This window comes from Choloepus didactylus, chromosome 14 (assembly GCF_015220235.1).
Source record: "Choloepus didactylus isolate mChoDid1 chromosome 14, mChoDid1.pri, whole genome shotgun sequence".
In the NCBI taxonomy this organism is placed as follows: domain Eukaryota; kingdom Metazoa; phylum Chordata; class Mammalia; order Pilosa; family Megalonychidae; genus Choloepus; species Choloepus didactylus.
Window position 1 is genome coordinate 20,448,772 of NC_051320.1, and position 14,722 is coordinate 20,463,493.

General features: G+C 36.4%; 1 long non-coding RNA gene across 1 annotated transcript in view; it reads right to left on the minus strand.

Annotated features, from left to right (window-relative positions):
* The window catches only part of LOC119509311, a 596,159-nt gene that overhangs the window by 350,480 nt on the left and 230,957 nt on the right, over nucleotides 1-14,722 (minus strand). Inside the window, exon 2 of the long non-coding RNA XR_005211673.1 lies at nucleotides 14,395-14,461. This is a non-coding gene — a long non-coding RNA (uncharacterized LOC119509311). The remainder of the gene's footprint in view (nucleotides 1-14,394; nucleotides 14,462-14,722) is intronic.

Genomic DNA, 14,722 nt, shown 5'->3' on the forward strand with positions numbered 1-14,722 from the left:
CAAAGCCTCCCCATTAGACTTTGCCTTACTTAATTGCATAATCAGGTCAGTTTTGAGGCACCTTTGTAACTTTGCTATCAGGTATAGCCAGACGTTTCGTTTAACCTCTAATATAAAGAAAACATCTGATAAAGTTTTGCAGTGCCTTTTGTAAATAGCTGTTTGATCTGGAAACTTACTGCTGAAGCAGCTAAACTGATCTGGTCATTCCCTTTACATAAAGTCAAAGTAATTGTCTTGATCCTTGGGAAAACTGCTGCTGTAGGTGTTATAAAGTCTTCTATTACAGCATGTTAGATCTCTTTAAAATGGCCTAATGTCTAGTCAACACATGTTTAGTTTATCCAACAAGAATTTATTAGGCATATTTACAATGTAGGATGAAATTGCTGGCCTATTTCTTTGAGAATGAAAATGTAAGTTGAGTGCATTGTTCAGATAATTTTATTATATTTTTAACATTACAAAATAATGTTAGAACAGCACTCATACAAGAGAACTGTGTTTACAGCACACTTTGCATTCTTTTCCAGGTTTATTACATGAGTTCAAAAATGATACTCCTCATACCTTCATATTTTTATTCCTTGGTTAACATAAGACATATTTCTAACTTTAGAGCAGATTTCATGTGATTAAAATAATTAATAGAATGGTAAAGAGTTGCTGCTTAAATTGCTTAAAAACTAAATTAAGATAATTCTTTAAACATGTAAAAAAGTTTCAGCATCTCTAGAAGAGCCGATCTCTAATCTAAAGTAAATGAGCTGATATATTTCAAAATTTTAATAGATGAGCATTTATGGTAGATTTTAATGAATATTGACCAAGCTTCCTTATCTTAGATTTCATGTTTAATGACTCAAAGTCTGAGGTGTTATGTAAAATAAGCCGCATTGCATACTAATAAAAAAATCATTCTAATATTAAATAATTCAGAGATCCTTCCCAATATTTGGAAAATTAAGATATTTTATTAGGAATCTGTGTTTTTGTTTTAATAACATTATTAGGAACTTCGTAAGCCTTTGTTTGTTTAGTGAGTGATTCATATTTTATTGTAGATATAACATTATGCATTTGCCAGATACTAAACCTTACCATTTTTTGTACTTTAGCTGAATAACTTATTGGTTTTCAACCCAAATTTCTCAGTGTTTGTGTCCACATATATTATTACCCGCATGCAACAAATTAAGCAGAAAACACTTGTTTAAAATATTTTACAGGGTACAATATTTGTATATACCTCCCCCTTTCTGTTTTACAAGCTGCAAAGCCATTTCTTCCCCAGAGGAATATTCCTCCAGGCACTGTGCAAGAAGGCAGAATCTTCTAGGTGTTGGCAGAGGCAGGCCTCAGTCTCCCAACACCCTTCCACAGCTAACCATGGAGATCACAGGGTTTCCGTACAGCAGCTTCAAGTTAACAGGCTTCTGGATTGTAATAGCCAGAGAGATGTTCTTGCCCAAGTTCTGAGCTTACACTAAGCTGAGCCAAGTGACTTAGAATGGTTCGAAAGGCCATGGGGACTGAGCCACTTTCCACCAGCAAAGGAATTACAGTGACACTCTCCCTGAAATGCAATTTTAAGCTAGAGTACAGTGGGCGTGCAGTCATAAAGAGCAACGGAAGCCAGGAGTGATTCACAATTGTATGACACAAGGAATTTGGTGGCTTAAAGCTCTTGGACACGTGTGTGTCGGGGCAGGTGTGTGTAAGCATGTGCTATTTTTTTCCGAAAAGGAAAAAATGGATTTTCCATTGAGATTACATTTAGTAACCTACTCTTCCTTCCAAAAGAAGTGGATTAAACACACTCCTTTCATCACCACCACAGAGGCAGAACACGGCACATGAGGGCAAATGTAGGCTCAGAGATTAAAGCTGTTGGGCCACCAGATACCCCCAGAAGCCCTTCCCACTGAAAGGTGGTTTCACTTCTTTACCCCATTATCCTTCTAACCTTAAATTAAGAATAAATAAGAGCACAGAGTAGCAGGCGTTCTGAAAAGTAGACAAGAGGGAAGCAAAGACTCTGTAGCAATCCGACTGATAATAGTCCGCACTTGAGATGAGCTTTGAAGAACCCATAATCAGAAACCAACGATGAAACCGATAGTTCGATATGGGCACCCAGAAGGCTTTAAACAGGGCACTGAACGACTGAAGAAGTGAAGTCTGACCAGAACAGGGAGATTTCTCTTCTCTGTGCTTGACTAAGAAATATTTTTCACCACCTTCTAATGAGGGAAAACTTGAAATTACTTCAAAACTCTTAGGTCTCATGTATGGTTTCTTGTACATTATACATAAATTGACTCTACATAGTTATTCCAGAGTGCATATTCATTCATTCAAACCTAGTTATTCTTTCAGTAATGAGAGATCATTCCTTCAGGCACAATTGTGACTAGATTACTGCAGCCGAAATTCTGATGCCCATTGCGGAGAGATCAAATCCACAGCACCCCGCACAGGCAAACCAGCTGGGAGGACAGGGTGCCCCGGCTCACCTGCAGCTCTGTGCATTGCTTCAGAGTAGTCTTCTTGGGAGGCTTTATACTGCTTTCAAAGACAGTTTCATTCATTTTTTTAAATGGTTTCATTGCTCAACCCATTCTAGGAAGATCTCTTTGAGAATTGTTCTCAATATTTTCTTTTGAGGGTAAGTTTCATTTGAGAAGATACTCTTATTCCTTAGAACCAATTCTAATGAATAAACTGGGATCACACAGAAAGGCACTAATGTTAATAGCCAAGCTCTATGATGTTTGCTCAAAGTCGCTCATAGTACCTTGTAGAAACACTTGTCACCATGTCTGATTACAAGGAGTTTGGCTTGGAAAGCAGTTTAAAATTATTAGAATGACAATATGGTCTCATTTCCATTTTATTAATGGCCTTTTAGAGGATTAGAGGTCAAAATATACCCAAAGAGTAAAGCAATGAATGATCCTAAAATAAAGTGTAATAGAAGACATTTAAAATTTGGAAGGAAAAGCACTGAGCATTTCACAGAAAAGCACAGAAAGCTGGTTTGATTTCTTTACCCCATTATCCTTCTAACCGTAAATTAAGAATAAATACACTTGAATCCCCCTGAAAGGCTTTTGACTGTCGGATATTCTTTGGAGCTGCCTCATGAGTAAGTGTGGACTCCTGAGCCAGATGACCTAAATTCAATCCCACCTCTGCCTCTTCCTCACTGGGTATATGATCTGTGGCAAATTATTTAAACTCTGAGCCTCAGCTCCCTTGTCTTAAAATGGAAATAACATCATCTAACTCATTGTGTCATTATGAGAATTAAGCAAAATAATGTTTATAAATGCACTTAGAATATGGCCTGGCACTTAGTAAGTGCTCAGTAATTATTATTCTTATAAAAATCAGTCTCATTTTTTGTAGCAGGATTTATTTGTCTTCCTTTTACTAAAATCCAAATTATCCCTTAGAAGCCACTACTTTATTCATCAGTTTTGGGCTCCAAATGTCCTAAGTGTTATATAAATACATTTCACTCCTGGAAGATGAGGATCTGTCAAGTGTCTTTTCAGGTTTGACTGGCATTGCCAAAGACACATCTTAGAAATAGCTTGAGCCATTGTAGCAACTTTATTGTTGCTGTTACATTGATCAGTATGACTGTTTAAAATTAAGTAGAAGATGAGACTGGAGTGGGGATGAGATTTTTTTTTAACAGCCTTATTGAGATATAATTCACATTCTATGCAATTTGCCCATTTGAAGTACAGTATTCAATGGTTTTTCGTATATTCAGAGTTGTGCAACCATCATCACAATCAATTTTAGAACATTTTCATCGTGGACAACAGAAAAAATTAATATTATTAACTATTAATTTAATTTATGAACATCTTTCTCAATAGAATATCTCCAGGCATTTTTGTTGTTAATATATACATTTCCACATAATTATGTATGGTAAGCAGAATGATATCCTTCCCACCCCCTAAAGATGTCCATGGCCTAAACCCTGTGGCCTGTGCATGTTCTCTTACATAGCAAATGAGACCTTGCAGATGTGACCAAGTTAAGGATCTTCAGATGGAAAAGAGTATCCTGAATTATCCAGGTGGGCCCAAGATACAATCACAAGGGTCCTTAAAAGAGGAAAGTGGTGTGTCAGAGTCAGAGGAGGAGATGTGCCGATGGAAGCAGAGGTCCGAGTGTGGCTGCCAAAAGCTAAGCCAAGGAATGGGGGCAGCTTCCAGAAGCTGGAAAAGGCAGAGATGGTTTCTCCCCTGGGACCTCCAGAAGGAAAACAGCCCAGTCAACCCACTTTAGACTTCTAACCTCCAGAACTGTAAGTGACATATTCATGTTGTTTTAAGCAACGAAGTTTGTGGTAATCTGTTACAGAAGCAGTATAAAACTAACCCATAATCTCTCACAAAATTTTATATTAGCATTTCTTATTTCTTTTGCAGACATCTGTAAAGGAGTTTCTAGGAAAACTCCTTCTACAGTTTAAGTTACCTACCAAATCAAAGGTGTCAATTGTTTAGCTCAGCTACTTACAGCCCACCAATGATAATGTTCAGACATTAAATTTAATCTTATTTTTGCCCATGTGTGTTTTCTAAGTTCTATGCACACAGGCTATTCTCCAAATTTCACAAAATCATTAAGCAACTTGGGTATTTGTGGCCTGTTATTCTTCCTGCATGTGTTCACCTAGCACAATGCTTTGCACATAAGAGTAACTGAATAAACATTTATTGAATGAATGAATGAATGAATGAATGAATCCCATATATGATGGCATTGACCATCAGTGGGTGCCTAGAAGGCTCAAAGCAACTACATAGCAACCCTTCACAGCCAAACCAAATGTTCCTATCAAACTAGGTGTTCAATAAGTACTTGAATGTATGTCAGTATATTTACAGAGGCCACTACAACACAGTTGGCTAAAGTAATGAAACTGGCCAGCCCAAAATTGAGGGTTAGAAAGATTAAAAATTAACCTAGCCCCATGCCTTCCTTTCACAGATGCTGAAACTGAGACAAAAGTGAATTCTTTCCGAGCTGTTTGTGTATCCGAGAACACCATGAATTCCAAATTCTGGTCTTCTTTATGCATCTTTTGTAAAAAGTCTTTACAGGTCTTGTATTTTGCTGATCAAGTAATATTGCAAGAATTTAGAAGATATGAGAAAAACTTTGAAGCAGTCACCTGGCTCTTGGAAATAAACTGCATATCTCGGGCCCTATGAGCAGAATTCAGAGTAGAACTTAGTATTTCGTGTAAATGTATCTCTGTCTCTCAAGAAGTAATAAAGTTGGACTAGGTGGACCACACCTCTAATGTATTTGATGATAACAGAATCAGTGATGCAGCCCAGTCTCATCTCAAACTAAAATTGAGAGCCTTTCACAATAAGAATTATTTAAGCCACTGTAAACAACTAGGAATCAGAGTGAGGATAGAAATCACATTTTACTCTCCTTTCACAAAGCAGCTGAAGAATATTATGCTGCTATTTCAATAAGAATAACACCACACTGATAACAGACTCTATTCAAAATTTAATAAAGCATTAGTCTCTTAATCAAAACATGACTATGTGGCTTGGACTGTCACTGCAAAGCAGAATAATGTGAACAAAAGAGAAATGGGACTGTGTCTGCATATCAACTCTACAAAACAAATAACATCTCGTTACACATGCAGCAATTAAAGACAGGAATGTAAAAACCATTCTCAACTTACCTTTGTCAAGCTCCCCACCAGGGAAAAGTTTGAATCGTGCAATCAAAGCAGAGGTGTTTCAAAAATGAATAAATAAAATGCCATCACACATCTATGAGTACAGATGCAGTTTTTCCTTTAGCTGAAGACATTAGCTACCTAAAAGTTTGCTCAAAGCACACTGACTATACATGTATATGTATTAGATAGCAATCAAAATTTTTAATTTTAAGTTTAAAGAAAATAAAGTTTGATTTGAAAGTATGTATGTAACTTTTGTTGAAACCAAAAGTTTTCCCTCTAATTTAGCACATGTAATGGTTAAGGAAATATTTTATGGAGTCAGACTGCCTGGGTCTAATTCCTGACTCTACCCCTTAGGGACTGAGGACCAGTTATTTAATCAGTTTTCCCATGGGTAAAGTTAAGATAGTAGTTAGTGCCTATTATCTACTAGTTAGTTTAAGAGTTTAATGACATAATGCTTAAAACTCATATATTTGCTAACCCTATTCAGAAAATGGAATTCATTGAAAGTTTTAGAAATATAAGCATCCTTAGGAATCTTTTTTCATTGATGTCTAGATCATGATATTCCCCCAAACTGAACTTGGTTATTCTGACTCATTCTGATGTCTGAAAAACAATTTTTTAAAAAATCATTTCAACCTGGGTCCTCAAAGCAGTCAGTGTATTTTTACGGGTTCAATCAGGTTTTAATAATGCCACTATTAAATGGTTCCATCTTATAAGGTAATTTTCAGTTTCAGGCTGACAACTCATATTAACCCTCTTTTGCTCCTGTGGACAATGAATTCTACTAGATTAGAAAGCTAGCAAAACACAAATACATAGGATTGATGCACAGTTTATGTGTTTGAATAATTTTGCAATATCAAATACATGCTTTCCAAATGTTTTTGTTGCTTTAACTTGTTTTCCTTATTTTATTTATTGTCTTTTTAATCTCTGGGGCTGTTCTCTTTAGACATTGGTGTGCTGGTTGGTGGCATCAGGAGTTTCCTCTACTCTGGCTTTCACTAGGATATGAGCAAAGACCAAGGTCTCTATAATTTTTTTAATAAAATGTCAGTTCTTTGTATTAGGACCTGTAAAAAGGCAAGGATCATATGGCAAGGAGTCCAAGTGGGGGGATGTAAGTGTAGCTATACCAAATGCTGCCAGGTGTCTGGGACACTTGGGAGAGTGTGTTTAGCCAGTGGAGCTGAGAGATGTCGGGCTTGAGCAAGTAGTTGGGCTATCCTTCCATTCTGTCCTAGGCAGGGCCCTACAAAGCTCCTTTCTTTAAAATATATCTAGTCTATATCCCATTTCTCCTGGCTTTGTAGTCATCTACTCAAGTGTTTAGTCAGTCAGCCCATCATCCATCCATTTATCCAGTCAACAGAGCAGAATACTATGGGCCAGGAACCGTCCAGAGTGCTGAAAATATCCAGAGAACAAGAAAACAAGGTCCCTGCTCTCACTGGGGTTACGTTCCAGTGACAAGACAATAGACTAGAGAGAGCGAATAGTCAGAGAAGACCCTGCTGAGGTGCTCATAAATGAGCCAAAATGAATGAAGAGACAAAGCCAGCCTTGCAAAGAATTCCAAGGAAACTGTCCCAAACAGTCAACAAAGGCTCTGAAAGCAGGAGCCAGCTCTAACCCCCAAGGCAGAGGGTTCTATTTTGAATTCCAGTGTGCTTAGAGCAAAATAAGTGAGTGATAGGGGATGAGGTAGAGGTGGGAAGCAAGACCAGATGGTGTAGGACCCTGCAGGACACAGCAACGGATTTAAATCTCATTGATGAGATGGGAAACCACAGATGGCTTTGAGCAGACGAATGTCATCTTCCTGTTGATTTGTAGAATGGGTCACAGGTGGACTAAGATGGAAATGCAGGGGAACAGTTAGAAAGGGGCTGAAAGAACCCAGAAGACAGGCAATGGGATAGGAAGAAGTGATCAAGAACACATGAAGTAGAAGGATTTAAGACATCTTTTGGAGGAAGAGCCCTAAGAATGGCTATTGGATTAGATATTGGGGATGAAGGAAAGGATAGATTTACAGATGGTATATAGGTTTTTGGCTTGAGCAATTGGGTGGACTTTAGGAATATTTCCTGTGATGAGGAGGATTGAAGAGGAACAGATTTAATAGAAAGGGAGGAGGATTAGCCTTGGCGTTCAGCTTAAGGGTAAGAATGTAAATACTCCTTAGTGACTAGGTTGACCAAATCACATAGGGTTTTCTGTTTTTGTTTTTGTCGTTCAGTTTTGTTTTTAGCAAGCATCTAGTTCTCAAACTATGAGACTCATTATCAATGGTATCTTTGATAAATGTTATTCAGCTCCAAATCTCATTTTAACTTTTCTTCCCATATTTCGTGATATGCACAGATGTCTGGTGTTTCTCCAGAATCATAATTCCCATATGTAACTTTGTTCCTTTAGAAAAGTCAGTCTGGGGTAGCACTGTTCAAAATAATGTTTCAAGAATGGAAACTGGGTTTGTTTAAATAAACATTGTACCACATACACAAGCTATAATTGTTTATGTAAGAATTAATTATTACATATTATATCTATCCCCTTCTATAGACTGTGGTAGGTTTTAACACTATTCGATGCAAAGTAGTCATTTGAGGTGCCATCAAGCTTTTAAAAGTTCATTCCGTGAAAGCTTTACATAAAGCTGTTCCACTTTTAAAAACTTGATGGTGGTCCTCATACACATTTCCTTTACGAATGTCTCTAATTTTCTCTTGAATTTCTGAAGAAGTTTTAGTTTGAAGGAAAGTGGGAATAGGTACATAGAAGGAATAGTAATATTTTAAATTGCAAGGGACAAGGAGTCACCATGGGTCTAAAAGAGGATGCTAGAGTTCAATTCACATTTAGATGGGCACCAGGGAGATCAGAGAGGGCTGGCCACCGGGGAGGGAGGTAGAGGTGGTGGATGGGGAAATGAAGACAATTTTGGAAAAACATTTCTCACATAAAATTAACAGCACCAGATGACCCATTTCCAGGTTTCTATGTCGAGTGACAAGATGTCAGAAAATCTGCTGAAGTAGAAAAAAAATCAGTAAGAATATGCTGGAGGTCTCCAGAGGTGGGAGTGGAAGTAATTAATTGTTTTATGAACAGTTGAGTTTGAGGTATCTCTGGATATCCAAGTGGCAGTGCTGTTAGAATCTCATGAAAAAGGTCCACACTAGAAATACACATTTGGGATATCCTGGCTATAGACAGTAGATGAATATCTAAGCATGTGAGATTATAGAGGGAGATCAGGTAAAGTTGGAAGAGCACATGGCTAAGGACAGAACCTGTGGATGCACCAACATTTAAGACTTGGAAAGAGAGAGCAAACCGTGCAGTAAACTATTGCTCTGGCAAACAAACATAATATAAAAAATGTAGCAATTAAATGAATGGACTTCCGCAATTGGAGATTCATAAAGCAAGGGGCAAGAAAATTTGTAATATGCAACCTGAATGTTCTGAAAGATTGAATTGACAGAAATTCCTGTCATCCTCATGAAATCCTTATTTCATCTTGGTTCCAACACGAGTCTTAACATCAGCACACACACGCGTGCATACACACACACACACACACACACACCACCTACCAGAGCACTGTCAGCTTCAAAACTCTGCAGCAGAGGCTTACCTTTATTACTATCATGATAGCAACTTTAAAATGCGGTACAATGCAAAATTTCTCAAGGTGAAGTGCATAGACCACTATGGTCACTGTGTGGGAGTTCCAAGGAATCTGTCAATGGTTGGCAAGCTTCAGAAGAAGAAACAATGAAATCATTTTATCATGTATTTCACAAATTTGTAATGTAAGCCTATGGTGTTTACAGAAATCACTCAATGCCCTTAATGGTCATTTGAACTTCCCTATAATGCTTGCACTTACAAAGACTGTGCCAGTGAATTTAGCTTGGCAAACATGCATTTTCTAATCATTTGCATGATGTATTAGTTATATTTTCATTTTCTCTGTTAAAATGAGATTTTTTCAAGTTCTTGATTCCCAAAAATAAATCAATGGCTCAAAATTGCTTCAGTGCAGCATAGAAAGCATTGATAAAATAGCAACGTAAATACAGCCATTCAGACTAATGCTGTAAATACAATAGTTTATTATAATATATGTAATATTATATGTTCTTAATAATAAAAATGTATGTAATATATGTAAAAATTTAATATATGTAAATATAACAGAACTCCAGAGCAAATATAGAATGTAATTCTGCAAATATGATGATTCCATACATGCATCCAAAAAATAAGAGTAATTGAAGACAATAAGGTAATAAATATCTGAGGATTCATTCTGCCTTCGTTATCCAGAGCATCATCTCTTAGAAAACAGTGACAGTAAGTGGCATGAAACTATGAGGGTTGCGTGCATTTTCAAAGGAAGCATAGTGAGCTTCCTGGTCAATCAATCAAATTTTTCAAGAAGAAACTAATGATCAGTATTTGGGAATACTGTACAAAAAAACAAGAATAAGTTACTAATTTTGAGAAGTTTGCTAGACCAGTCTCAAAGAGAGTAAAAATTGATATGTCCAAGAGATGTATAAGCAGCTGTTGGAAGCATCTCTTTCAAGTTACACTGTATCATATCAAAAAACAGCAAAGACAAAAAAGGTGGAAGTGTGATTTTCCTGTGTCCAACATATATTTTGCTTTACGGTTGGATACAATCATAGTTGTACACTGGATAAATCATTTAAATATATTAATGGAACATAAACAATGAGGGAGAAGTGCTAGCTGATATTTTTTTTGTTTATCAATGAAAATCCATGCCTCAGGAAAAGAGAAATTTTATATTTGGTTAATTCCTATTACGTGAGCTGTGTCATGAAGGATCGTGGATCTGACTTCTGGCTCTTGTCGACTGCATGACAGTGGGCAAATAAATTAAATACTCTAAAGTTTTTGCTGCACAAAGTATGATCCACAGAAAAGCCGCTGCATCAAGCACCACCATCACACACTATGGACTTACTCTCAGACCTACCAAATTGGAATCTGCAACTTAATAAGATCTCCATGCACATAAAAGTTTGAGAAGCACTGCTCTATGTCAATGTTCCTTGCTAAAGTAAAACTCCAGTTTTAAACCCAAGCTTTTTAATTTTAAAGTCAGCATCTTTCTTTTACATGAAGTGCACTCTTTAGAGGCTAACAAGACAACATGAGCTTAAACCTTCTGCCTCATCCACCAGCTTTCCTGAAAAGAGTTTAATAGAAGAAGGTAATGCTTAAGACACAATAAGGAATTGTCACTTAGCTCTAAATAATTTCTATACATGTACTAGAGATACATCTTTAACAAATTGAAATTAGAGTTCAGGTGAAGCTTTCACTTTAGAATAAAGCTTCTTCTGATGTGTCATCATCCATTTGTTACTAAATTCTCTATTCACATCGGTTCCATCTATCTTCATCTCTTCTGTAATCTCTTTCTAGTAAAGAAACAATCATTAACATACACAGATAAATTTCTTCTGTTTTTCATAATGACTTTTGTCATCACAGACTGTACAACTGAATTACTTCCAAACTCCCTTTTCTTTACTAGACAATGTCCAAACTATACTCTTTACCTCTTTTCCACCATTTTTCTAACTTTTTATATATTTCCTTCATATTCTCTTCCCCTTTTCCTTTGTTCCATCAAATGCCGCAATTGCACCAAACTGTGTGCCATTTTAAAGGCATAAATTTGACTAAGATAATACATTTTTACTTTATCTAGGTCATAGTAATCCCTTACTTTCAGACGATGCTTTATAATAGGGCCCCAAACATCAGTATCATTTAAGATTCAAAACAAACTTGTGAAATAGATAGAAAAGACATTTGACTACAATAACAGCTCAGGAGAAAAGAAGCAGTTCATAACATAAGAGAAAGGGGAAAATCCAGATCATTAAACATATAAAGAGAAACATAACTGCTTGTCACATGCTTTATAAACTCCACACAATAGTACTAATTAAAGGAAGAGACATACAATTATTAATAATTTTATTTTGGGGGAAAAAAAACTTAAGCTCAGTGAAAAGTGTTCAAACACAAAGTACTAAAAACTACACTGAGAACTCAAGATAAAACCTTTGCTTGAAAACTGGAAAATCAAAACATCAAAGAGAACATATATAGCAAACAATAAAAGGAATACTAACACGCAAAACATATCATTCATGATGACTGAGGATTTTTCCCAAGATGAAGGAGCTGCCAATCAATAAAAATTCCATGAGATTCAACAAAGCAGTACATTTTCACAGAGAGGTGACTTTATAAAAACCTTGCAAAATGATGCAAAAAGATCTAAAAGTCAGAAGCTAGATAAAAGCAACAGAAAAAAGAAAGAAGTTCAAACACTCCAAACTAATAGCTCTATTTATGCCCTTCAAAACAACCCCATAACTATTGGGAAGTGTCAGCACTGCCGGCATGCAGCATTCAACAGATCCTTCTAGACGGAATCATATTCTGATGGTGGTCAGCATCTGTCACTAAGAGGTGAAAGAGGCAGGGAGAAAGGATGGAAGAGAGCAAAGGAGGGAAAGAAAAGAAAAGGAAGGAAAGGAGGAAGGGAGGGAGGGAAAGAAGGAAGAAAGGCAAAAAAAGGGAATAAAGTTTAATGATTAGGAATGCAAATGGCAGCAAAGCGGCTTTCCTTGAAAACGAATGAGGTAAAAGAAGATGACAAAGGTAAGAATTTATACGAGGAAACAGACAGTGGGAATAGAGGGTTTCCTAATGACACAAAACCTAGAAATCACTCTTGGCAAGATAACGTCTAAATAACTCCATTATGAGCCTCATGGTGCCGTGTTGAGAACACTTAGACAGTATACCAGAACAGATGCCCTCAGGAGTTGAGATGGCCGTTAGCCTGTGGGAATCAATCATGAGTATTCCTTGGGAACCCGCCCCCCTGAATCAATATAATTCCAGGCTGTGTGTCTTTACAGTGGTGATTATGATATATCACTGGCATGTTGAGATACTTAGGATTTGCTCACAGCACAAATCGTTGCCTAGAAGCTAGTACACTTATGTTCAATTCAATCAAACCTTGGCAAGATATGAAAAAGATCCAATAACATTCAACCAAGACTCTAAAGCAACTTCTACAAGCAATCTATCATTTTACAAGAATCAAGTACTTGAGAAGGGGAGAGAACACCCTCCATTTAAGTCAAGCTAAATAAATAGTTTATTGTGACCACTAGGACTCCACAAGTCAAAGAAAATGTGAACCAAAGGAAATAATCAAACATAAAAGGTAACTTTTTTTTTTTTTTTTTTTTTTTTTTGCTTCTATTGTCCAGCTTTCTTGGTCAAAGAGGTAACTTAAAGCAATACCATGATAAATTACTGAAGTAAGAATGCCCGTGATACAGTTCCCCAAGAATATATGCAAACTTTATAATGAGAAATTCTTCTGTTTGGAAGAAGTGTTTTGAGCAAAATCATTACATTTTAAATAAAGTCTTAACTTTTTAAGAATCAGGATTATAACAGACTCATTAATATGAAGACTTGTAATTCAAAGTGATAGATTTTATCCAGAGGATGTCTGAAATGTAATTTTCTCCTTGGATTTTCAAGGATTATCTGAGAACCAATTCTATTTCCCTGAGAACTGTTCACACTTCTACCCAAAAGTCTCACTTCCTCCTCACTTAAATTTCATGAATTTATTATGCTGACCCATAGAAAGCTTTTAGTTTGCCCTTCACCACTAGTACTTCTATGAATGATTGCAGATCTGAGAGCTCAGTTTTGCTGTTGTCATTGCTGTTCTTGCTCTTTTTCTTGTTTTTCACAAACAGGTGTGGTGCAGACTCCACTTGCTTGACCCCAAACATAGAGGTAAGTTGTAGTTCTCAACACTGGTGCACCCACAATCATCTGAGAGCTTTAAAAAGCACTATGACCTGCCCAGCCCCATAACAAAAATTCTAATTAATCTCCAGTGAAATCTGGGCATCAATAGTATTTGAACTTCTTCAAGTGAATTTAGATTGCATCTAGGGTTGAGAAACACTGGTGAAGAAAAGTGGGGTCTATTGGTCCATTTTTTTTCCTTATGATGATAATAGTCAATAAAAGGAATATTTGGGTCTTGAAAAGTTATAACTCAGGACACTGTATTGCATAGGCCTCAAGAAGCACACAACTAAAAAGAATGCCACTATTAAAAGAGAATTATTTATATATTATTCTAAAATTTGCAAGATGTGAAACAATTCTTGGAAGATTCAGAATTGGTATAGATCTGATCTGTAGAGACTCTGATCACAGATAAACCCCAAACAAAACTGTGAAATGGGCAAAAGGAGTCTTCAGTGCACAACTCTTCTTTTTCTTTACACTCCTTTCCCATTCCCTCCCAACTTTCAGTACCCACAGGCCCACCATATAGGCTTCTCCAGGGAGCCAAGATCACAGGACAAATTTCCAGAAAAAAAAAAATAAACCAACATAAATGACTCCTTCTTTAGAGTCAAATTGTTACTGTACTAATGCAACCCTGATAAAATAAAGACAATAATAATGCAACCAACAGAAATATGATGAACAAAAAGCACCTTACAAAGTGCAATAGTTGTGCTTACTTTTAAATGTGGACATTCATCTCCCTTGTGGTAATACAGCCATAAAGTTCACTGAAGATTTTCTTGGCTGCAAAAGAAAAAAAAAAAAAAAATCTCCTTAGTTTTTAAATAAGGCAATAAAATGTGATGTTTGAAACTGGACTATGATGCTTTGCAACCTTGGGGAAGATATCTAACTTTTCTAGGCCTTGGCTTTGTAATAGAAAAATAATAAATTTTGCATATATAAACAGAATAAGGCATGCAATATAGGTGGCAGATGGAAAGCTTCAGTAAATATTAGCTGTTATAATAAAAATTGTATTTATTTCACCATTTTCTTAAGAAA